The 24,055-nt window shown below is 45.3% G+C and overlaps 1 protein-coding gene across 1 annotated transcript in view; it reads left to right on the top strand.

The window, feature by feature from the left end:
• LOC115131756 (RNA-binding motif, single-stranded-interacting protein 3-like) overlaps positions 1-24,055 on the top strand; it is a 225,349-nt gene that overhangs the window by 49,517 nt on the left and 151,777 nt on the right. The gene's annotated exons all lie outside the window — the stretch shown is intronic.

The raw sequence follows: 24,055 nt of genomic DNA, 5'->3' as shown, positions 1-24,055 counted from the left end.
ACGGCCCCGTAGACTCTTTTTTATCTCCCCCTCTTTCAACCGGGTCTTGGAAAACAGCGTTAGCCTGTGCTGTCTGTACACTCACCAGGAGTGTCATGTTGACACATCAAAACCAAACGACGGAGCCGTCATATCGGCGGCAAATGTTTCAATCGCTAATCAAGTGCACATATCCAATTAGAGGGCGAACAGGCAAGTACGAGGCAGTTAAACGTTCTTTAGTATCGCTCTGGTCTTACATCTCAAGCTATTCGTAGACATGTTCCCCGCTTCAGCCGGTACAGTACTGTAAATACATTTCCGTAGTTCTCCTTCTGTTCACTCTCCTCTGACGGCTGCTACACACTCAAAACGGAGCGACAAGAGAGTCGTAGATACGGTCCATTCCAAAAATTTGGCGGCAGCTCCGTTTGCGTACGGTGTGTAGACCCATTTCATGGCCAGTCGTAGACGGGGAGAAGAAGAAAAACAACAGATTAGTCCTGAGGTGTATGACAGCACTGTTTAAGCGCTACTGAAGTTCCATCAATACTTGGTAATTGTTTTTTGCAGCCTCTTTGCTCTGTATTGCCGCCCCCCTTCGAGGTGATGCCGCCTTCCGACCTGTCCTTACCTGGATGGAAAACAACCCTCCATGATTCAAGGCTGGAGAAGCCTCGGATTGGCTTAACCTCCTTTGTGTGGGGCGGCAGGTAGCTTAGTGGTTAAGAGCGTCGGGCCAGTAACCAAAGGGTCACTGGTTCGAATCGGCAGAGGCATCTACCGTAGGTGAGAAATCAGCTGATATGCCCTTGAGTAAGGCACTTAACCCGAATTGCTTCTGGGTAAGAGCATCTGCTAAATGACTGGAGTGTCCATTTGTTGCTGGTGACTCATGTAGGCAATCAGAAGTCAGCCTGGGCCCCTTGTTAGGAGGAAGGATGGACCCACGGGTGGTGGAAGAGAGGATTGAGGGAGTATACGGACACACCAGAGGTGTGAAGTAAATCGCAGGGTGTGGAGATGAAATACAGTAGAGCCTCTCTGAGTCCAGGGCACTGGCCTGGTGAGTTATGCTCTGGAGGGCCAGGCACTCGGCTCTGCACTCACGGGTGGGGGGAGACCAGTTTTCCATACCTCACCTGCCTGGAATGCAGCACTGCCGAGATGCCAAAAGCCAAGCATAAGCATCTGTATTTTACGAGTGGAAATGATGGTCCAGCCCTGTGCACTGAGGGAGGGGAAGGGGGAGGAGGGCAGAAAGACGGGAGAGAGGGAGAAAGGAAGAGAGGCCACAATAGCTCCAAGGCCTCATCAGAAGCCATGTGTTTCTGTATAAATGCAGATCTCTGGCTTACCCCTACCATGTAACCTATGTCTCTGATCACTATTGACAGCCAGGGCCTCATTCCTTTCATACTGATGTTGAAATACATGTGCAATATATTTCAGATTTTTAGAGAGCTTGATACAGAGTGCCTGTGTTTTTTTTGTCTTCTTGACCCCGACCGCCATTTTATTTCTTAAACTGAAATGATTTTCTTCTAGTGAGACACCAATGTTGTAACATACCCGCTCAACTTTTTTTCATGATAGCGTCAATGTTCAGAGGTTACTCCAGTCTACTCAATCTGCTTCTAAACAGATTTTCCCTTTCAAAAGCATGCTCTCTCCTCCCCTCCGTCCTTGTAAAGGTGAATGCAGGAAGGCGGGGTACGGGTTGGAGCAGGTTTCGTATCCATCATAAGAAGAACACCACGTCGCCCTGATCCGGTATCACTTTGTTTTCAGTCGTCTGCCCTTTTGACCTGGCGCTCCTTTAAATGTCAGAGGCAGTGCTTTTTCAACACGGTGGCACCACCAGACAGACACCGAGCCGGGAACAAACCAGGCCAATCCTCCCTCCTCTCCTGTGTTATTTGTATTTAGTTCAGCTCAGTGAGAATGCAGCAAAGCGCAAGAAAAAGGGGAAGGGTGCATGGGGTCAGCAACCAGTCATCTCTGGGAAAGATTAAAGAAATACGAGACACACTGAGATTGAAGCGTGGGAGAGGAACCTGTTTGTTGTAGAGAGACCGAGTTATGCTGGGCACTGATGTACCCCACACACACACACACACACACACAAACAAATGCACTTGCGCACGCACGCACGCACACACAATCACGCATGCATGGATGCACTCATTATACACACACATTCACGCGAGCATGCCCAGTGGTATAAAGTACTTCAGTAAAAATATGTGAAAGGACTACTTAAGTCATTTTTATGGGTATCAGTACTTTATTTTACTATTTACATTTTTGAATACTTTTACTTTTTTTTTAAATGGTCTAATTCACAGACTTATCGAGAGAACATCCCTGGTCATCCCTAGTGCCTCTGATCTGGCAGACTCACTAAACACCTGCTTTGTCTGGTTTGCTTAATATAAGGAATTTGAAATTATTTATACTTTTACTTTTGATACTTAAGTATATTCAAAACCAAATACATGTAGATTTTTACTCAAGTAGGATTTTACTGGGTGACATTCACTTTTACTTACATTTTCTATTAAGGTATCTTTACTTTTACTCAAGTATTTTTTTTTACCTTTATTTAACTAGGCAAGTCAGTTAAGAGCAAATTCTTATTTTCAATGACGGCCTAGGAACAGTGGGTTAACTGCCTTGTTCAGGGGCAGCTCGGGGATTCGATCTTGCAACCTTTCGGTTACTAGTCCAACACTCTAACCACTAGGCTACCTGCTGCCCCAAGTATGACAATTGGGTACTTTTTCCACCACTGAGCTTGCATACACATACAGCGGGGAGAACAAGACATTTTTATCATAGGTACACTTCAACTGTGAGAGACGGAATCTATCACATTGTTTGATTTTTAAGTAATTAATTTGCATGACATAAGTATTTGATACATCAGAAAAGCAGACCTTAATATTTGGTACAGAAACCTTTGTTTGCAATTACAGAGATCATACATTCCCTGTAGTTCTTGACCAGGTTTACACACACTGCAGCAGGGATTTTGGCCCACTCCTCCATACAGACCTTCTCCAGATCCTTCAGGTTTTGGGGCTGTCGCTGGGCAATACGGACTTTCAGCTCCCTCCAAAGATTTTCTATTGGGTTCAGGTCTGGAGACTGGCTAGGCCACTCCAGGACCTTGAGATGCTTCTTACGGAGCCACTCCTTAGTTGCCCTGGCTGTGTGTTACCGGTCGTTGTCATGCTGGAAGACCCAGCCACAACCCATCTTCAATGCTCTTACTGAGGGAAGGAGGTTGTTGGCCAAGATCTGGCGATACATGGCCCCATCCATCCTCCCCTCAATACGGTGCAGTCGTCCTGTGCCCTTTGCAGAAAAGCATTCCCAAAGAATGATGTTTCCACCTCCATGCTTCACAGTTGGGATGGTGTTCTTGGGGTTGTACTCATCCTTCTTCCTCTAAACACGGTGAGTGGAGTTTAGACCAAAAAGCTCTATTTTTGTCTCATCAGACCACATGACCTTCTCCCATTCCTCCTCTGGATCATCCAGATGGTCATTGGCAAACTTCAGACGGGCCTGGACATGCAAGGTCCCCCTGCTCAAGCCAGCGCGTGCGCTGCAGGATTTTAATCCATGACGGCGTAGTGTGTTACTAATGGTTTTCTTTGAGAATGTGGTCCCAGCTCTCTTCAGGTCATTGACCAGGTCCTGCCATGTAGTTCTGGGCTGATCCCTCACCTTCCTCATGTTCATTGATGCCCCACGAGGTGTGATCTGGCATGGAGCCCCAGACCGAGGGTGATTGACCGTCATCTTGAACTTCTTCCATTTTCTAATAATTGCACCAACAGTTGTTGCCTTCTCACCAAGCTGCCTGCCTATTGTCCTGTAGCCCATCCCAGCCTTGTGCAGGTCTACAATTTAACCCTGATGTCCTTACACAGTTCTCTGGTCTTGGCCATTGTGGAGAGGTTGGAGTCTGTTTGATTGAGTGTGTGGACAGGTGTCTTTTATACAGGTAACGAGTTCAAATCATACAATGTGATTTTCTGGATTTTCCATCTCTCACAGTTGAAGTGTACCTATGATAAAAATTACAGACCTCTACATGCTTTGTAAGTAGGAAAACCTGCAAAATCGGCAGTGTATCAAATACTTGTTCTCCCCACTGTATGTACATTAATGCACACATGCACGTAGAATAGCACACACATGTACATTCCACATTTTTGCACTCTGTAAAACACAGAGTGCATAATCACATTTAGGCCAGCATACTAGAGCCTCTCCTCTCCTCCACACACGCAGCCTACACCCCCACCCACACACTCATCCATCTGCCTTAGGACTCTATGGCTCCTGCAGCAACCAGCAGCAGATCTATCAATCCTCCGCCTGCCTAGCATCACAGCGTGACTGCCTTCCACCTCAGCATCGTGCGGGCTCTGAATGAGCCTCTCCATCTTCCCATCGCTGACGCCCTGGACCGACCGGAGAGCAATGGGAACAGGAAGTTGTGAAAGGCTTAAGGGCCGTCAAGCTCTGTGGGTAAGAGGGGAGGCATTCTCTCCCTCTGTCCCTGTATTGTTCCCTCCTGCTTCCCTTTGGATGTTTTTTAGTAGGAGTGAGATGTGGGTTAGCTTAATCTGAGGGTCTCGGGGAACCGAAACCACTCATTTGCTATCCTGAAAAAAACATGTAAAAGGCAGCTCAGGCATTTGAAGGAAAGCAGGGGCTGACCGAATGGAGACATTTGAGATTTTCCTTTATGAGCCCCGAGGCAGAGGAAATGACCTCAGCCCGTTAAAGGACCTCCGTTTCCTCTGCCAGGAGATAAGGCCGCGGAGGCTGAGATTCGCAAGCCGGCCTGGCGGTTCAACACCACACAGGATTGTACGAAATTAGATGAGATAATTGGCTCCCACGGTTTTGTTCTCTTCTCAGCTGCCTGTTGTTGTTCCTCAATGACACCTGTCATCCAGGCTATATTTTTGTTCTGTAGCTCAGTTGGTAGTGCATAATGCTTGTAACACCAGGATAGTGGATTTGAATCCTGGGAAAACACATACGTAATAATTTTGCCCTGAGAACAGCCTCAATTTGTTTGGGCATGGACTCTACAAGGTGTCAAGTGTTCCACAGGGATGCTGGCCCATGTTCACTCCAATGCTTCCCACAGTTGGCTCAATTTCCTTTGGGTGGTTGACCATTCTTGATACACACAGGGAACTGTTGAGCGTGAAAAACTCAGCAGGGTTGCAGTTCTTGACACAAACCGGTGCTCCTTACTACCATACCCCATTCAAAGACACTATTGTGTCTTGTCCGTTCGCCCTCTAAATGGCACACATACACAATCCAAGGCCTTCTTTAACCTTTCTCCTCCCCTTCATCTACACTGATTGAAGTGGATTGTCACGCCCTGGTCTTAGTATTTTGTGTTTTCTTTAATATGTGGTCATACCAGGGTGTGACATGGGTTTTTTTATGTGGTGTGTTTTGTCTTGGGGTTTTTCGTAGGTATTGGGATTGTGGCTTAGTGGGGTTTTCTAGCATAGTCTATGGCTGTCTGGAGTGGTTCTCAATCAGAGGCAGGTGTTTATCGTTGTCTCTGATTGGGAACCATATTTAGGCAGCCATATTCTTTGAGTGTTTCGTGGGTGATTGTTCCTGTCTCTGTGTTTGTTTGTGCACCAGTATAGGCTGTTAGGTTTTCTCGTTACGTTTATTGTTTTTGTATTGTTCGTTTTTTCATCGTCATTAAACATGTATCAAGAATACCACGCTGCATTTTGTTCCGACTCTCTTTCACCAGAAGAAAACCGTAACATGGATTTAACAACTGACATCAATAATGGATCATAGCTTTCACCTGGATTCATCTGGTCAGTCTACAGTTGAAGTCGGAAGTTTATATACAATTAGGTTGGAGTCATTAAAACTCATTTTTCAACCACTCCACAAAGTTCTTGTTAACAACTATAGTTTTGGCAAGTCGGTTAGGACATCTACTTTGTGCATGACACAAGTAATTCTTCCAACAATTGTTTACAGACAGATTATTTCACTTATAATTCACTGTATCACAATTCCAGTGGGTCAGAAGTTTACATACACTAAGTTGACTGTGCCTTTAAACAGCTTGGAAAATTCCAGAAAATGATGTCATGGCTTTAGAAGCTTCTGATAGGCTAATTGACATCATTTGAGTCAATTGTAGGTGTACCTGTGGATGTATTTCAAGGCCTACCTTCAAACTCAGTGCCTCTTTGCTTGACATCATGGGACAATCAAAAGAAATCAGCCAATACATTACATTACATTTAAGTCATTTAGCAGATGCTCTTATCCAGAGCGACTTACAAATTGGTGCTTTCACCTTATGACATCCAGTGGAACAGCCACTTTACAATAGTGCATCTAGGTCTTTTAAGGGGGGTGAGAAGGATTACTTTATCCCTATCCTAGGTATTCCTTAAAGAGGTGGGGTTTCAGGTGTCTCCGGAAGGTGGTGATTGGCTCCGCTGTCCTGGCGTCGTGAGGGAGTTTGTTCCACCATTGGGGGGCCAGAGCAGCGAACAGTTTTGACTGGGCTGAGCGGGAACTGTACTTCCTCAGTGGTAGGGAGGCGAGCAGGCCAGAGGTGGATGAACGCAGTGCCCTTGTTTGGGTGTAGGGCCTGATCAGAGCCTGGAGGTACTGAGGTGCCGTTCCCCTCACAGCTCCGTAGGCAAGCACCATGGTCTTGTAGCGGATGCGAGCTTCAACTGGAAGCCAGTGGAGAGACCGGAGGAGCGGGGTGACGTGAGAGAACTTGGGAAGGTTGAACACCAGACGGGCTGCGGCGTTCTGGATGAGTTGTAGGGGTTGAATGGCACAGGCAGGGAGCCCAGCCAACAGCGAGTTGCAGTAATCCAGACGGGAGATGACAAGTGCCTGGATTAGGACCTGCGCCGCTTCCTGTGTGAGGCAGGGTCGTACTCTGCGGATGTTGTAGAGCATGAACCTACAGGAACGGGCCACCGCCTTGATGTTATTTGAGAACGACAGGGTGTTGTCCAGGATCACGCCAAGGTTCTTAGCGCTCTGGGACGAGGACACAATGGAGTTGTCAACCGTGATGGCGAGATCATGGAACGGGCAGTCCTTCCCGGGAGGAAGAGCAGCTCCGTCTTGCCGAGGTTCAGCTTGAGGTGATGATCCGTCATCCACACTGATATGTCTGCCAGACATGCAGAGATGCGATTCGCCACCTGGTCGTCAGAAGGGGGAAAGGAGAAGATTAATTGTGTGTCGTCTGCATAGCAATGATAGGAGAGACCATGTGAGGTTATGACAGAGCCAAGTGACTTGGTGTATAGCGAGAATAGGAGAGGGCCTAGAACAGAGCCCTGGGGACACCAGTGGTGAGAGCACGTGGTGAGGAGACGGATTCTCGCCACGCCACCTGGTAGGAGCGACCTGTCAGGTAGGACGCAATCCAAGCGTGGGCCGCGCCGGAGATGCCCAACTCGGAGAGGGTGGAGAGGAGGATCTGATGGTTCACAGTATCGAAGGCAGCCGATAGGTCTAGAAGGATGAGAGCAGAGGAGAGAGAGTTAGCTTTAGCAGTGCGGAGCGCCTCCGTGATACAGAGAAGAGCAGTCTCAGTTGAATGACTAGTCTTGAAACCTGACTGATTTGGATCAAGAAGGTCATTCTGAGAGAGATAGCGGGAGAGCTGGCCAAGGACGGCACGTTCAAGAGTTTTGGAGAGAAAAGAAAGAAGGGATACTGGTCTGTAGTTGTTGACATCGGAGGGATCGAGTGTAGGTTTTTTCAGAAGGGGTGCAACTCTCGCTCTCTTGAAGACGGGAGGGACGTAGCCAGCGGTCAGGGATGAGTTGATGAGCGAGGTGAGGTAAGGGAGAAGGTCACCGGAGATGGTCTGGAGAAGAGAGGAGGGGATAGGGTCAAGCGGGCAGGTTGTTGGGCGGCCGGCCGTCACAAGACGCGAGATGTCATCTGGAGAGAGAGGGGAGAAAGAGGTCAGAGCACAGGGTAGGGCAGTGTGAGCAGAACCAGCGGTGTCGTTTGACTTAGCAAACGAGGATCGGATGTCGTCGACCTTCTTTTCAAAATGGTTGACGAAGTCATCTGCAGAGAGGGAGGAGGGAGGGGGAGGGGGAGGAGGATTCAAGAGGGAGGAGAAGGTGGCAAAGAGCTTCCTAGGGTTAGAGGCAGATGCTTGGAATTTAGAGTGGTAGAAAGTGGCTTTAGCAGCAGAGACAGAGGAGGAAAATGTAGAGAGGAGGGAGTGAAAGGATGCCAGGTCCGCAGGGAGGCGAGTTTTCCTCCATTTCCGCTCGGCTGCCCGGAGCCCTGTTCTGTGAGCTCGCAATGAGTCGTCGAGCCACGGAGCAGGAGGGGAGGACCGAGCCGGCCTGGAGGATAGGGGACATAGAGAGTCAAAGGATGCAGAAAGGGAGGAGAGGAGGGTTGAGGAGGCAGAATCAGGAGATAGGTTGGAGAAGGTTTGAGCAGAGGGAAGAGATGATAGGATGGAAGAGGAGAGAGTAGCGGGGGGAGAGAGAGCGAAGGTTGGGACGGCGCGATACCATCCGAGTAGGGGCAGTGTGGGAAGTGTTGGATGAGAGCGAGAGGGAAAAGGATACGAGGTAGTGGTCGGAGACTTGGAGGGGAGTTGCAATGAGGTTAGTGGAGGAACAGCATCTAGTAAAGATGAGGTCGAGCGTATTGCCTGCCTTGTGAGTAGGGGGAAGGTGAGAGGGTGAGGTCAAAAGAGGAGAGGAGTGGAAAGAAGGAGGCAGAGAGGAATGAGTCAAAGGTAGACGTGGGGAGGTTAAAGTCGCCCAGAACTGTGAGAGGTGAGCCGTCCTCAGGAAAGGAGCTTATCAAGGCATCAAGCTCATTGATGAACTCTCCGAGGGAACCTGGAGGGCGATAAATGATAAGGATGTTAAGCTTGAAAGGGCTGGTAACTGTGACAGCATGGAATTCAAAGGAGGCGATAGACAGATGGGTAAGGGGAGAAAGAGAGAATGACCACTTGGGAGAGATGAGGATCCCGGTGCCACCACCCCGCTGACCAGAAGTTCTCGGGTGTGCGAGAGCACGTGGGCGGACGAAGAGAGAGCAGTAGGAGTAGCGGTGTTGTCTGTGGTGATCCATGTTTCCGTCAGAGCCAAGAAGTCGAGGGACTGGAGGGAGGCATAGGCTGAGATGAACTCTGCCTTGTTGGCCGCAGATCGGCAGTTCCAGAGGCTACCGGAGACCTGGAACTCCACGTGGGTCGTGCGCGCTGGGACCACCAGATTAGGGTGGCCGTGGCCATGCGGTGTGGAGCGTTTGTATGGTCTGTGCAGAGAGGAGAGAACAGGGATAGACAGACACATAGTTGACAGGCTAGAGAAGAGGCTACGCTAATGCAGAGGAGATTGGAATGACAAGTGGACTACACGTCTCGAATGTTCAGAAAGTTAAGCTTACGTAGCAATAATCTAATTGACTAAAATGATTAAAATGATACAGTACTGCTGAGGTAGGCTAGCTGCGTTGTTGACACTACCCTAATCAAGTCGTTCCGTTGAGTGTGAAGTTTCTACAATGCTGCTTTTCGGGGGCAAGCTGGCTAGCTAGCAGTGTTGGTTACGTTACGTTGCGTTAGGAGAACGACAATAGCTGGCTAGCTAACCTAGAAAATCGCTCTAGACTACACAATTATCTTTGAAACAAAGACAGCTATGTAGCTAGCTATGTAGCTAGCTACGATCAATCAAATCACACCGTTGGGACTGTAATGAAATGAAATGAAAATATGATACTACCTGTGGAGCGAAGCGGAATGCGACCGGAATGCGAAAGTTCTATTCAGTAGATGTTGGCTGGCTATTGGCTAGCTATGAGTGTCTCCTACGTTAAGGACGACAAAATAGCTGGCTAGCTAACCTCGGTAAATTAAGATAATCACTCTAAGACTACACACTCTAACTACACAATTATCTTGGATACGAAGACAGCAAAGACAACTACCTCAGAAGAAAAGTTGTAGACCTCCAAAAGTCTGGTTCATCCTTGGGAGCAATTTCCAAATGCATGAAGGTACCATGTTCATCTGTACAAACAATAGAACGCAAGTATAAATACCATGGGACCACGCAGCCGTCATACTGCTCAGTAAGGAGACGCTTTCTGTCTCCTAGAGATGAACGTACTTTGGTGCGAAAAGTGCAACTAAATCCCAGAACAACAGCAAAGGACCTTGTGAAGATGCTGGAGGAAACAGGTACGAAAGTATCTATATCCACAGTAAAACGAGTCCTATATCAACATAACCTGAAAGGCCGCTCAGCAAGGAAGAAGCCACTGCTCCAAAACTGCCATAAAAAAGCCAGACTATAGTTTGTAACTGCACAAGGGGACAAAGATCATACTTTTTGGAGAAATGTCCTCTGGTCTGATAAAACAAAAATAGAACTGTTCGGCCATAATGACCATTGTTATGTTTAGAGGAAAAAGGGGGATGCTTGCAAGCCGAAGAACACCATCCCAACCTTAAAGCACGGGGGTGGCAGCATCATGTTTTTGGGGTGCTTTGCTGCAGGAGGGACTGGTGCACTTCACAAAATAGATGGCATCATTAGGGATGAAAATTATGTGGATATATTGAAGCAACATCTCAAGACATCAGTCAGGAAGTTAAAGCTTGGTTGCAAATGGGTCTTCCAAATGGACAATGACGCCAAGCATACTTCCAAAGTTGTGGCAAAATGGCTTCAGGACATCAAAGTCAAGGTATTGGAGTGGCCATCACAAAGCCCTGACCTCAATCCTATAGAACATTTGTGGGCAGAACTGAAAAAGTGTGTGAGAACAAGTAGGCCTACAAACCTGACTCATTTACACCAGCTTTGTCAGGAGGAATGGGCCAAAATTCACCCAACTTATTGTGGGAAGCTTGTGGAAGGCTACCCAAAACGTTTGACCCACATTAAACAATTTAAAGGCAATGCTACCAAATACTAATTGAGTGTATGTAAACTTCTGACCCACTGGGAATGTGATTTAAAGAAATAAAAGCTGAAATAAATCATTATCTCAACTATTATTCTGATATTTCACATTCTTAAAATAAAGTGGTGGTCCTAACTGACCTAAGACAGGGAATTTATATTTGGATTAAATGTCAGGAAGATAGAAGAGATACAGTATATACAGTGCCTTGCGACAGTATTCGGCCCCCTTGAACTTTGCGACCTTTTGCCACATTTCAGGCTTCAAACATGAAGATATAAAACTGTATTTTTTTGTGAATAATCAACAACAAGTGGGACACAATCATGAAGTGGCATGACATTTATTGGATATTTCAAACTTTTTTAACAAATCAAAAACTGAAAAATTTGGCGTGCAAAATTATTCAGCCCCTTTACTTTCAGTGCAGCAAACTCTCTCCAGAAGTTCAGTGAGGATCTCTGAATGATCCAATGTTGACCTAAATGACTAATGATGATAAAAACAATTCACCTGTGTGTAATCAAGTCTCCGTATAAATGCACCTGCACTGTGATAGTCTCAGAGTTCCGTTAAAAGCGCAGAGAGCATCATGAAGAACAAGGAACACACCAGGCAGGTCCGAGATACTGTTGTGAAGAAGTTTAAAGCCGGATTTGGATACAAAAATATTTCCCAAGCTTTAAACATCCCAAGGAGCACTGTACAAACGATAATATTGAAATGGAAGGAGAATCAGACCACTGCAAATCTACCAAGACCTGGCCGTCCCTCTAAACTTTCAGCTCATACAATGAGAAGAATGATCAGAGATGCAGCCAAGAGGCCCATGATCACTCTGGATGAACTGCAGAGATCTACAGCTGAGGTGGGACACTCTGTCCATAGGACAACAATCAGTCGTATATTGCACAAATATGGCCTTTATGGAAGAGTGGCAAGAAGAAAGCCATTTCTTAAAGATATCCATAAAAAGTGTTGTTTAAAGTTTGCCACAAGCCACCTGGGAGACACACCAAACATGTGGAAGAAGGTGCTCTGGTCAGATGAAACCAAAATTGAACTTTTTGGCAACAATGCAAAAGGTTATGTTTGGCGTAAAAGCAACACAGCGCATCACCCTGAACACACCATCCCCACTGTCAAACATGGTGGTGGCAGCATCATGGTTTGGGCCTGCTTTTCTTCAGCAGGGACAGGGAAGATGGTTCAAATTGATGGGAAGATGGATGGAGCCAAATACAGGACCATTCTGGAAGAAAACCTGAGACTGGGACGGAGATTTGTCTTCCAACAAGACAATGATCCAAAACATAAAGCAAAATCTACAATGGAATGGTTCAAAAATAAACATATCCAGGTGTTAGAATGGCCAAGTCAAAGTCCAGACCTGAATCCAATCGAGAATCTGTGGAAAGAACTGAAAACTGCTGTTCACAAATGCTCTCCATCCAACCTCACTGAGCTCGAACTGTTTTGCAAGGAGGAATGGGAAAACATTTCAGTCTCTCGATGTGCAAAACTGATAGAGACATACCCCAAGCGACTTACAGCTGTAATCGCAGCAAAAGGTGGCGCTACAAAGTATTAACTTAAGGGGGCTGAATAATTTTGCACGCCCAATTTTTCAGTTTTTGATTTGTTAAAAAAGTTTGAAATATCCAATAAATGTCGTTCCACTTCATGATTGTGTCCCACTTGTTGTTGATTCTTCACAAAAGAATACAGTTTTATATCTTTATGTTTGAAGCCTGAAATGTGGCAAAAGGTCACAAAGTTCAAGGGGGCCGAATACTTTCGCAAGGCACTGTAAAGTAGTGCATCACTTTCTACTAGGCTTGGCCATTACAATTGCCTGCATCCATACACCTCCCACTAGCACAGAGTGAGCCTCTAATGGAGAAATATCTGCAAATGTTAGTCTCTATAAAAATTAGATTTATGGCTACGTCGATGGCTGAGTAGAGTATTGCATGATGCCGAGCATAAAGGAGAATTGATGAATGAGGTTGTGCTCTCCAAGAAGGCCTGTTTTGGATTGTCCCGTGTGCATTTCTGGGAAGTGGAAAGAGAAAGGCAAGCGAGTGCTGTTTGCATCCATTATCGGTTTCTCATTAGAGGGGCCGAGATATAAACATTTGTCTATGTTGCCGGCGCAATTAGGGATTCTCTCTGCAGCCCCTCTGCCCTTTGAAAATGAATTATGTGCAGATGAGAATCTCAACTTAAGTGCGGCCAGCAGCAGACCTCTTCCAGAATGCTTCTCTCTTCCCAAAAGCGATTCCAGAAAGAGGCAAGCTATGAAGAAACAGGTGAGAGAGAGGCATAATGAGAAGAGTGTACGCCTGTCCCCTGTTTGCATGTGAAGTAATGCCCTTAATTTGTAATCACAATGAAAGAATTCCATTGATCGGGTGGCGTCGCAAACCTCAATGTGGTGTCCCCCGTACTCCACCCGTTCTTGTTTTGCTGCAGAGCCTCACACAGCTCAAGCCCCCCCCCCCGCTTCCATCTCCCTCCCTTTTCCATCTCCCATTCCTTTAAGCCAAGGCGCTCTCTCGCCTTCCAAGTTGGCCGCTCACCAAGCTGGCGTCTAAATGGGTGAGCACGTCGTAAATAGAACCCGGCCACCACATTCCTCCAGCAGTGACCTTTTGTCCTCCCCTCCACTTCCTGTGCTGGTCCCGCTGGCAGTGTGGTCGCCGCTTCACTTCCAGGGCTGGCCGACCGGGAGACCAATGCCCCGAGGGACAGCAGCACTGTCTCTGTGTCATGAGCCCTGAGCTCTGACACCATCCTTGCTTGTGTTTGACGTCACTTCCATCCTTATACAACACTGTTGAGCTCTCTTCCCTCCCGGTCCATCAACAAACGACCTTGAGGGTTATCAGTCGAGGGCGTATCTACCACCATTTTTTTTCCCAGAGTCACCGTCGCTATTGTGGTAACCACAATGGGGGCCACAGCCTTCCCCTGACCTGCAAGGGGTTCGGGGTTCGCCCCTGCATCTTCCGGAGTAATGATCATATCCTTGATTAGTTAAGGAAGGAATAAATCAGAAATGAATGAATAAGGGTAGATGGGAGCGGCTTGGCTGTTCCTTATGAATGAATCAGAGCTGAGGGACAAAGAGGGCCGTGCATGAAAAATAAAGGAACACTTTGTCCTTCTCATGGTTTTTATGTTTGTCTCTGCATTGGAGATGTATTTTTCGGAGGCCCCTCTTGATCTATGCTTTGTTAAAATATTGTCTCTGTCTGCCCATTTTTGTGCAATCTGCCACGGTTGCTGAGGTGATTATCTATCCTGTTGCCTAGTCACTTTATCCCTACCTATATGTACAGTGCATTCGGAAAGTATTAAAACCCCTTCGTTTTTTCCACATTTTGTTACGTTATAGCCTTATTCTAAAATGGATTCCAATCATCAATTCATCAATCTACACTCAATACCCCATAATGACAATGCGAAAACAGGTTTTTAGAAATTGTTGCAAATTTATTGAAAATAATATTTACGTAATTATTCAGACCCTTTGCTATGAGACTCAAAATTGAGCCCAGGTGCATCCTGTTTCCATTGATCATCCTTGAGATGTTTCTACTACTTGATGGAGTCTACCTGTGGTAAATTCAATTGATTGAACATGATTTTGAAAAGGCACACAACTGTCTATATAAGGTCCCACAGTTGACAATGCATGTCAGAGCAAAAACCAAGCCATGAAGTCGAAGGAATTGTCCATAGAGCTCCGAGACAGGATTGTGTTGAGGTACATATCTGGGGAAGGGTACCAAAACATTTCTGCAGCATTGAAGGTCCCCAAAAACACAGTGGCCTCAATTCTTAAATGGTAAAGGTTTGGAACAACCAAGACTCTAACTAGAGCTGGCCACTTGGCTAAACTGCACAATTGGGAGAGAAGGGCCTTGGTTAGGGAGGTGACCAAGAACCCATTGGTTACTCTGACAGAGCTCCAGAGGTCTTTCAGAAGGACAACCATCTCTGCAGCATTTTACTAATCAGGCCTTCATGGTAGAGTGGCCAGACGGAAGCCACTCCTCAGTAAAAGGGACATGACGGAGATTCTTGATGAAAACCTGCTCCAGAGCGCTCAGGACCTCAGACTGGGGTGAAGGTTAATCTTCCAACATGACAACGACCCTAAACACACAGCCAAGACAGCGCAGGTGGCTTCGAGACAAGTCTCTGAATGGCCCAGCCAGAGCCCGGACTTGAACCCGATCTAATATCTCTGGAGAGACATAAAAATAGCTGTGCAGCGACGCTCCCCATCCAACCTGACAGAGCTTGAGAGGAACTGCAGAGAAGAATGGGATAAACTTCCCAAATACAGTTGTACCAAGCTTGTAGCGTCATACCCAAGAATACTCGAGGCTGTAATCGCTGCCAAAGGTGCTTCAACAAAGTACTGAGTAAAGGGTCTGAATGCTTATGTAAATGTGATAACAGACAAAAGTTTGGACAAACTTACTCATTAAAGGGTTTTTCTTTATTTTTACTGTTTTCTACGTTGTAGAATAATAGTGAAGACTTTAAAACTATAAAATAACACATGGAATCCAAAAAAGTCTTAAACAAATCAAAATATATTTTAGATTTTAGATTATTCAAAGTAGTCACCCTTTGCCTTGATGACAGCTTTGCAAACTCTTGGCATTTTCTCAACCAGCTTCATGAGGTAGTCACCTGGAATGCATTTCAATTAACAGGTGTGCCTTGTTAAAATGTACATTTTTGGAATTTCTTTCCTTTTTAATGCGTTTGAGCCAATCAGTTGTGTTGCGACAAGGTAGGGGTGGTATACAGAAGATAGCCCTATTTGGTAAAAGACCAAGTCCATATTATGGCAAGACCAGCTTAAATAAGCAAAGAGAAACAACAGTCCATCATTACTTTAAGACATGAAGGTTAGTCAATGTGGAAAATTTCAAGAACTTTAAGTGCAGTCGCAAAAACCAAGTGCTATGATGAAACTGACTCTCATGAGGACCGCCACAGGAATGGAAGATCTAGTGTTACCTCTGCTGCAGATGATAAGTTCATTAGAGTTGCCAGCCTCAGAAATTGCAGCCCAAATAAATGCTACACAGAGTTCAAGTAACAGACACATCTATGTTCAGACGAGAGAAGTGTGAATCAGGCCTTCATGGTTGAATTGCTGCAAAGAAACCACTACTAAAGGATACCAGTAAGAAGAAGAGACTTGCTTGGGCCAAGAAACACGAGCAATGGACATTAGACCGGTGGAAATCTGTCCTTTGGTCTGAGTCCAAATTTGAGATTTTTGGTTCCAACCGCTGTCTTTGTGAGACACAGAGTAGGTGAACGGATGATCTCCGCATGTGTAGTTCCCACCGTGAAGCATGGAGGAGGAGATGTGATGGTGTGGGGGTGCTTTGCTGGTGACACTGTCTGGGATTTAAATTCGAATTCAAGGCACACTTAACCAGCATGGATACCAGCATTCTGCAGCGATACGCCATCCCGTCTGGTTTGCGCTTAGAGGGACTACAATTTGTTTTTCAACAGGACAATGACCCAACACACCAGGCTGTGTAATGGCTATTTTATCAAGAAGGAGAGTGATGGAGTGCTACATCAGATGACCTGGCCTCCACAATCACCTGACCTCGTGACTATTTAAAACAATATAGATATATTTCACCTTTATTTAACTAGGCAAGTCCGTTAAGAACAATTCTTATTTACAATGACTGCCGACCAGCGTGAGATGGTTTGGGATGAGTTGGACCGCAGAGTGAAGGAAAAGCAACCAACAAATGCTCAGCATATGTGGGAACTCCTTCAAGACTGTTGGACAAGCATGGTTTGTTGAGATAATGCCAAGAGTGTGCAAAGCTGTCATCATGGCAAAGGATGGCTACTTTTAAGAAGATTAAGAAGATTTGTTTAACACTTGTTTGGTTACCACATGATTCCATATGTGTTATTTCATAGTTTTGATGTCTTCACTATTATTCTACAATGTAGAAAATAGTACAAATAAAGAAAAACCCTTGACTGAGTAGGTGTGTCCAAACTTTTGACTGGTACTGTATCTCTACCTCAATTACATTGTACACCTGCACATCGACTCGGTACTGGTACCCTGTGTATATAGCCAAGTTATTGTTACTCAATGTGTATTCATTCCTTGTTAATATTCAATTATTTATCTTTTTTTGGGAAGGGCCCGTAAGTAAGCATTTCACTTAGTCTACACCTGTTGTTTTAAGAAGCATCTGACAAATAACATTTGACTTGATTTGATTATGTCGCTGTACTCCAACCCGCATCAACAATCAGGCTAAACTGCATGTACATGTAGCACAAAATCTCACTGTCATTTTCCTTCTAGAACCCTTAGCTTTGTGGGCTTAAGGATTTTCACTTTTTCATGTAATCTGCCACTGTTTAAGGTCTGTTGACATTCTAGCCTATGACGTAAATTACTTAAATAGTCAAATTACATTTCAGGCATTGAGTATCCCTCAGGAACCAGTGTTTTCTAGCCCACCGTGTGTGTGTGTGTGTGTGTGTGTGTGTGTGTGTGCGTGTGCGTGTGTTTGTTTGTTTGCACCCTTTTCAAATATGCGTGGGTCACTATTGCCAGTCCAGTGTTTTGCCAGATCATCTATCTTCAAGGTAGACTCAGCGATATGACGTAGATGCAGAAAGTAAACAGCATAGTGGGTCAATATCCTCAACGACTAAGAGCATTGAAGCGTGAGGCTCAACCTCTCCACTGTTTTGGTGCCCTGGCTACCACGCTCCAACAGCGTGAAGCAAACTCAAGCACGTGCGCAGATACTGTGTGTGACCGTGTGAGAGCGAAGTCTTGCATCTCTCTTATCTCAAGATCTGCGGTGCCACAAGATCATTTAACGGAGTTTTACCTTTAACAACCTTTTGACAAGTAATTCACACCCTGCAGGTATCTTCCTCCCTCTCAAGAGCTCTTCAGATGATGCAGTGTTACACTTTTAAGGCTAACAAGACAATGTAGTTACTGTGTATTACTGTGTAACTGAGTGGCGAAGGCAATTACACATCTGAATGGAGACCAGGTCTGCTGTGTGTTTAGGATATTTTCTCACTAGCATTATTCTGCCCACTCAGATCAATTAACACCAGTTGCCTGCGAGAGGTGTCCTTAAAATATGCTAATTATAATTTAAAGGCTGGTTTTGGGGTCTTTTTAAATCAGGCTAGCCATTTAGTCAAGACTGGCCCATTTTGTAATTCTCTCTCATCCAAATGGATCTTAACATAAACACTGTGAACTGAGCACTGTTCAAACCTGAGCTGTCCGTCTTAGTAACTGGGTATTTCAGTCACGTCTTATCCCAATATAGATCGCTTTCGGAGTCCACAAATCATGATGGAACATTTGTGATTGGAAGACTTATGATAGTCCTCATAATTCTCAATTATTCATACAAAACAATGTGAACTGCACATCAGTTAAATCGACTGTGCAATAGCACTGTTGGTTTTGGAATGACTGTACCTCAGAAACCCAGTTACTTGTTTTGATGGATGGGAATTTGAGTAAAATACTACAGCAGCAGGACTGTATGGTGTTGAACTATACGTTACCCCTGGGAATTGGTAGGAAGGCGAAAGATAGAGGGAAGGAAGGATTCATTAAAGCCCAGATATGAAAATGCTTCAGTATTTGAATAGTCAAGGTGATAATCTCATATCTACAGCCCCTGGTTGATTTCCTGTTCTGCTGCACTAACCTAACAGTTTTACAATAAGCAGTTTTTTTTTACAGTAAGATTGAGTTCTGCTATAGTAAAAGTGGTGCAGGCAGAAAGCAGATCAATAAACAGATCCTGCAGCTAAGGGAGGCAGAATGCAGAAGGTTATTGATCAGATGATGATTGAGGTAGAGATCCATACCCATATGTTGGTTCAAAACCCATAGGGACAGTTTCCTGGACACAGATGAAGCCTAGTCCTGAACTAAAAAGCATGCTGAATAGAGAATATCCATTGAAAATGCTTTTTAGTCCAGAACTGTCCGGGAAACCAGCCCGTAGTGTCTATACCCAAGGCTATTACAGAATGAGGTTGTTCCTGATGCCACAGTCTGTAATGTATGGTACCAGTGAGCTGTGCTGTCTGGGTCTCCTTGGCCCTGTGCCCTGGCACTCTTCCCTCAGCAAGCCACTGCAGCTCATAGATAAGAGCTATGTCCCAAATGACACTCTACTCCCTGTATAATGCACTGTTTTTGACCAGGACCGATAGGGCTCTGGTCAAAAGTGGTGCACTATGTAGGGAAGAGAGGGGGCCATTTGGGATGCTGCCAAGGACACTTTTATACCTGGGAGAAAATGACAAGAAATACAATGATGCCAATACGGTGCATCAGCGAGAGATGAATCCCCCATAAATCCATGTTGCAGGGTTGATAAGTGAATTGCCTGTACCACTATCTCACCTGTAGTGTCTCATATAAAAGAATAATAATTATTTTACAATAAATTAGATATTGTCCCCGAGCATTAGGCCGACAGGTTGACATTGAATGCGTGAACGGTAAATTAATGTGTAAAAGCTGTGTGTTCTGGTCGGTATGTTGTGCGTGTGAGTGTGCACACATATTATACGCGTGCGTGTGTTTCTATGAGAAGTGTGCTTTTGGGTGTGTATGTGTGCAGAGGAGCCAAGAGGAAAACACGTCTGTCCTACCGGTGTGTCTGTGAGGGGGAAGTGGTGCCATTGTGATATGTCAACTCACTGTGCTGTTATGCCCTGATGTGACTGATGTGGTCAGAGGTCTCCAACCCAAAGATAACATTTTCATACATCACCTCAGTTAAGTACACACACACACACACACACACACACACACACACATACACATACACATACACATACACATACACACACACACAAACACACAATGCTGGTGTGTTGGTGCATGGACAGCAGCCACAAGACGGGCTCTGGGAGCCTTATTTTATTTATCGCCAGTCACCCAGTGCAGGAGGAAAAATGAGGAGGAATGCAGAACCTAGCGAGGATTCTCTTGTCTGGGTTTGAAGCGGGACCAACCAACCCGGCCTTGGCTTGGCTGCAGCTAGCCACACAGACTCACACACAGACACACACACACACACACACACACACACACACACACACACACACACACTCTCTCTCACACAGACACAGCTAGCCCAGAATTCTATCCAGTAAGCTTTTCAACCCCCCCCACATTGCCTTACTGTTTGCTCTGCTCACCGCAATGCAGCTCGCCCAAACCATCACCCACCCACCCTGCCCGCCGGGGAAAGGGCTGGCCGCTGTTCAAAACCCCAAAGACTTACTAAATACGTCTCATAAAAGTCCCCTTTTAAAAACGTATTGTCAAGGGTTTCTATGTTCCCTCCAATGTTTTGATAGGGGCTAAGTAAACAAGGGTAAAGCTACGAGCATGAAAACATGACCAATGTCCCATTGCTTCATTTAATAAATTAATCAAAAACTTTATTGAGGGACGTGGTGGTGGAAATAACAGGGTCAACTAACTATATAAACACTCCCATAAATTGAGTCATTAGTCCTAGGCAATGGTCAACCATGTTTGTCATTGTTTGCCATAGGTCTATCGGATATCCTATGACATTCATTATATAATCAATTAGGGTTTTACATTGCTATGCCTTTAGCTCCGTATGTGACACTTCCTCGCTTGAAATAAATCTGTGTCATCATTGATTTGATACATTTCTATATGTTTGCTTTGGCAATGTATGTTGTTACACTTTCCATGTCAATAAATCCTTTTGAATGTAATTCAATAATTTGTGATGGCATGTCCCAAAGGGGGTTTATGTCGAAAAATCTGATCTTCTTTTTAATATATATATATTTTTTTACAGATTACAAAAGATCAAAGCTCCAAAAAGGGATATCATACGATGTGATTCGAGGAAAACCTAAAAATGTGTTCTCCCACTTAGGAGACAAGTAGGATAAATGCCCATGAAAGATTTTGTTGAGTGCTCGGAGCTCCTCTTTGTTCAGGCCCATTCAGCAATGTTCACGCCCGCTTAACACTAAAACCGCTGAGTCTTGACGGACCCCCCTTCAAGCTAATGAGCAGTCCTTTTGACTCCAACATTCTAACATTGTAATTAATAGCCTACATTTCATATATGCTATAGCAAAAATAATAACTTGGTTGTGTTTATTTTATTTCGAATAACACAATATAATTTACATTAGATGAAGGGGGGTCCGTTCGTAGGCTGTATGTAAAAACATTGAATAAGAAAACACAAATTCAAGTGTTCAATATATTTTATTTGTGGAGTGCGTTTGTTGCAACTATGAAATAGAAAGCATAGGTGTTGGAACATTGTAACAGCTTATTTATAACATCAAAATAAAATAAGGCTAATCTGAAAACAAGACTCCCTAAATTCTATCAGCATATCGATTGTGCTACCAGGGCTGGTAAAATCATTGTTATTCTAACTTCTGCGACGCATATAAGGCCCTCCCCCGCACTCCTTTCGGGAAAAGCTGACCACGACTCCATTTTGTTGCTCCCAGCCTATAAACAGAGACTAAAACAGGAAGCTCCGCGCTCAGGTCTGTTCAACGCTGGTCCGACCAATCTGATTCCACGCTTCAAGATTGCTTCGATCACGTGGATTGGGATATGTTCCGCATTACGTCAAACAACAACATTGACGAATATGCTGAATCGGTGAGCGAGTTAGCAAGTGCATCGGCGATGTTGTACCCATCACAAATATTAAAACATTCCCAAACCAGAAACCGTGGACTGATGGCAGCATTCCTGCGAAACTGAAAGCGCAAACCACTGCTTTTAACCAGGGCAAGGTGACCGGAAACATGACCGAATACAAACAGTGTAGCTATTCCCTCCGCAAGACAATCAAACAAGCTAAGCGTCAGTATAGAGACAAAGTAGAGTCGCAATTCAACGGCTCAGACACAAGAGGTATATGGCAGGGTCTACAGTCAATCATGGATTACAAAAAGAAAACCAGCCACGTCATGGACCAGGATGTCTTGCTCCCAGACAGACTAAACAACTTCTTTGCTCGCTTTGAGGACAATACAGTGCCACTGACACGGCCCGCTACCAAAACCTGCGGACTCTCCTTCACTGCAGCCGACGTGAATAAAACATTTAAACGTGTTAACCCTCGCAAGGCTGCAGGCCCAGACGGCATCCCCAGCCGCGTCCTCAGAGCATGCACAGACCAGCTGGCTGGTAGGTTTACGGACATATTCAATCAATCCTAATCCCAGTCTGCTGTTCCCACATGCTTCAAGAGGGCCACCATTGTTCCTATTCCCAATAAAGCTAAGGTAACTGAGCTAAATGACTATTGCCCCGTAGCACTCACTTCCGTCATCATGAAGTGCTTTGAGAGACTAGTCAAGTACCATATCACCTCCACCCTACCTGACACCCTAGACACACTCCAATTTGCTTACCGCCCCAATAGGTCCACAGACGACGCAATCGCAACCACACTGCACACAGCCCTAACCCATCTGGACAAGAGGAATATCTATGTGAGAATGCTGTTCATCGACTACAGCTCAGCATTTAACACCATAGTACCCTGGGTCTCGACCCCGCTCTGTACAACTGGGTACTGGACTTCCTGACGGGCCGCCCCCAGGTGGTGAGGGTAGGTAACAACATCTCCACCCCGCTGATCCTCAACAGCGGGATCAAGGGTGCGTGATCGTGGACTTCAGGAAACAGCAGAGGGAGCACCCCCCTATCCACATCGACGGAATAGTAGTGTAGAGGGTAGTAGGTTTTAAGTTCCTCGGCATACACTTCACGGACAACCTGAATTGGTCCACCCACGCAGACAGCGTGGTGAAGAAGGCGCAGCAGTGCCTTTTCAACCTCAGGAGAAGGCCATCAGACTGTTAAACAGCCCCCACTAACATTGAGTGGCTGCTGCCAACATACTGACTCAACTCCAGCCACTTTAATAATGGAAAAATGGATGGAAAACATGTATCATTAGCCACTTTAAAAAATGACACTTAATATAATGTTTACATACCCTACATTACTCATCTCATATGTATATACTGTACTCTATACCATCTACTGTACTATGACAGCAGTCAAAAATATCAAACGATTGTCAGCTCCTGCTTATGTGGGTCTTCACGCAATCGCATCAGTTGAGAATTTGTTCTTAACTGACTTGCCTAGTTAAATAAAGGGAAAAAAATGTAATTTAGCTGTTATCCCTTGTCCTTACAGTTGACACAATGTTCGTAACTTTCACACTTTGCCATCAGTATCTTTTTGTTTGGATGTCGTGCGTAATAGTCTCCGGCCTTCTTTATTGTGTCTCGTTCTTCAGCACCGTTGTGGAGTACAACGGCTGTGCAGGTGCCTTATTTGAGCTCCCTCTCATCATGCCAGACTTGTTGTCTTTGCAAGCAACTTCTTCGCCAATGACAGTGAAGTGAAGAAATTGGCCTTGGTGTCATTTCTCCCCTTGCCAACGCAAGGTTCTACAAGCCTCATCACCCACATTCTCCGACACTCGCTCACCTGCTGCCTGATGTGGATATTTTCCCAGATATTGAAAGCCGTTCAGCATGCACAATCACTCACTGTGTAGCCTAGTCCAAGTAGGCCAGAGTAGACTGTTAAGACTGCTTTGATTCGGTGGACTGATATAGGGTACATACAATTTTAATTTTAGAATTAGAATCGATCAATGCAATAGAATGGCTCGTCCTGTTGTTCTTACACAATTGGTGGTTACATAATTATGTATCATTTGCTTCCCCTCTCTCACGAATCCCGCCGAAGATGGTGCCTCTTCCTGTTCGGGCGGCACCCGGCGCTCGTCGTCGCCGGACTACTAGCTGCCACCGATCCCCTTTTCTGTTTCATTTAGTTGTGTCTATGTTAGCTGCTTGTGTCAGCCCAGTTCTTATTATAGCTTCACGGTTGTTATTCGTTTATTGTTTTGTATTCAGTGTTCAGTGCTTTCTTTAATTAAAA

This window comes from Oncorhynchus nerka, linkage group LG7 (genome assembly GCF_034236695.1).
Source record: "Oncorhynchus nerka isolate Pitt River linkage group LG7, Oner_Uvic_2.0, whole genome shotgun sequence".
Taxonomy (NCBI): domain Eukaryota; kingdom Metazoa; phylum Chordata; class Actinopteri; order Salmoniformes; family Salmonidae; genus Oncorhynchus; species Oncorhynchus nerka.
This window is presented reverse-complemented; position numbering and strand designations above follow the sequence as displayed.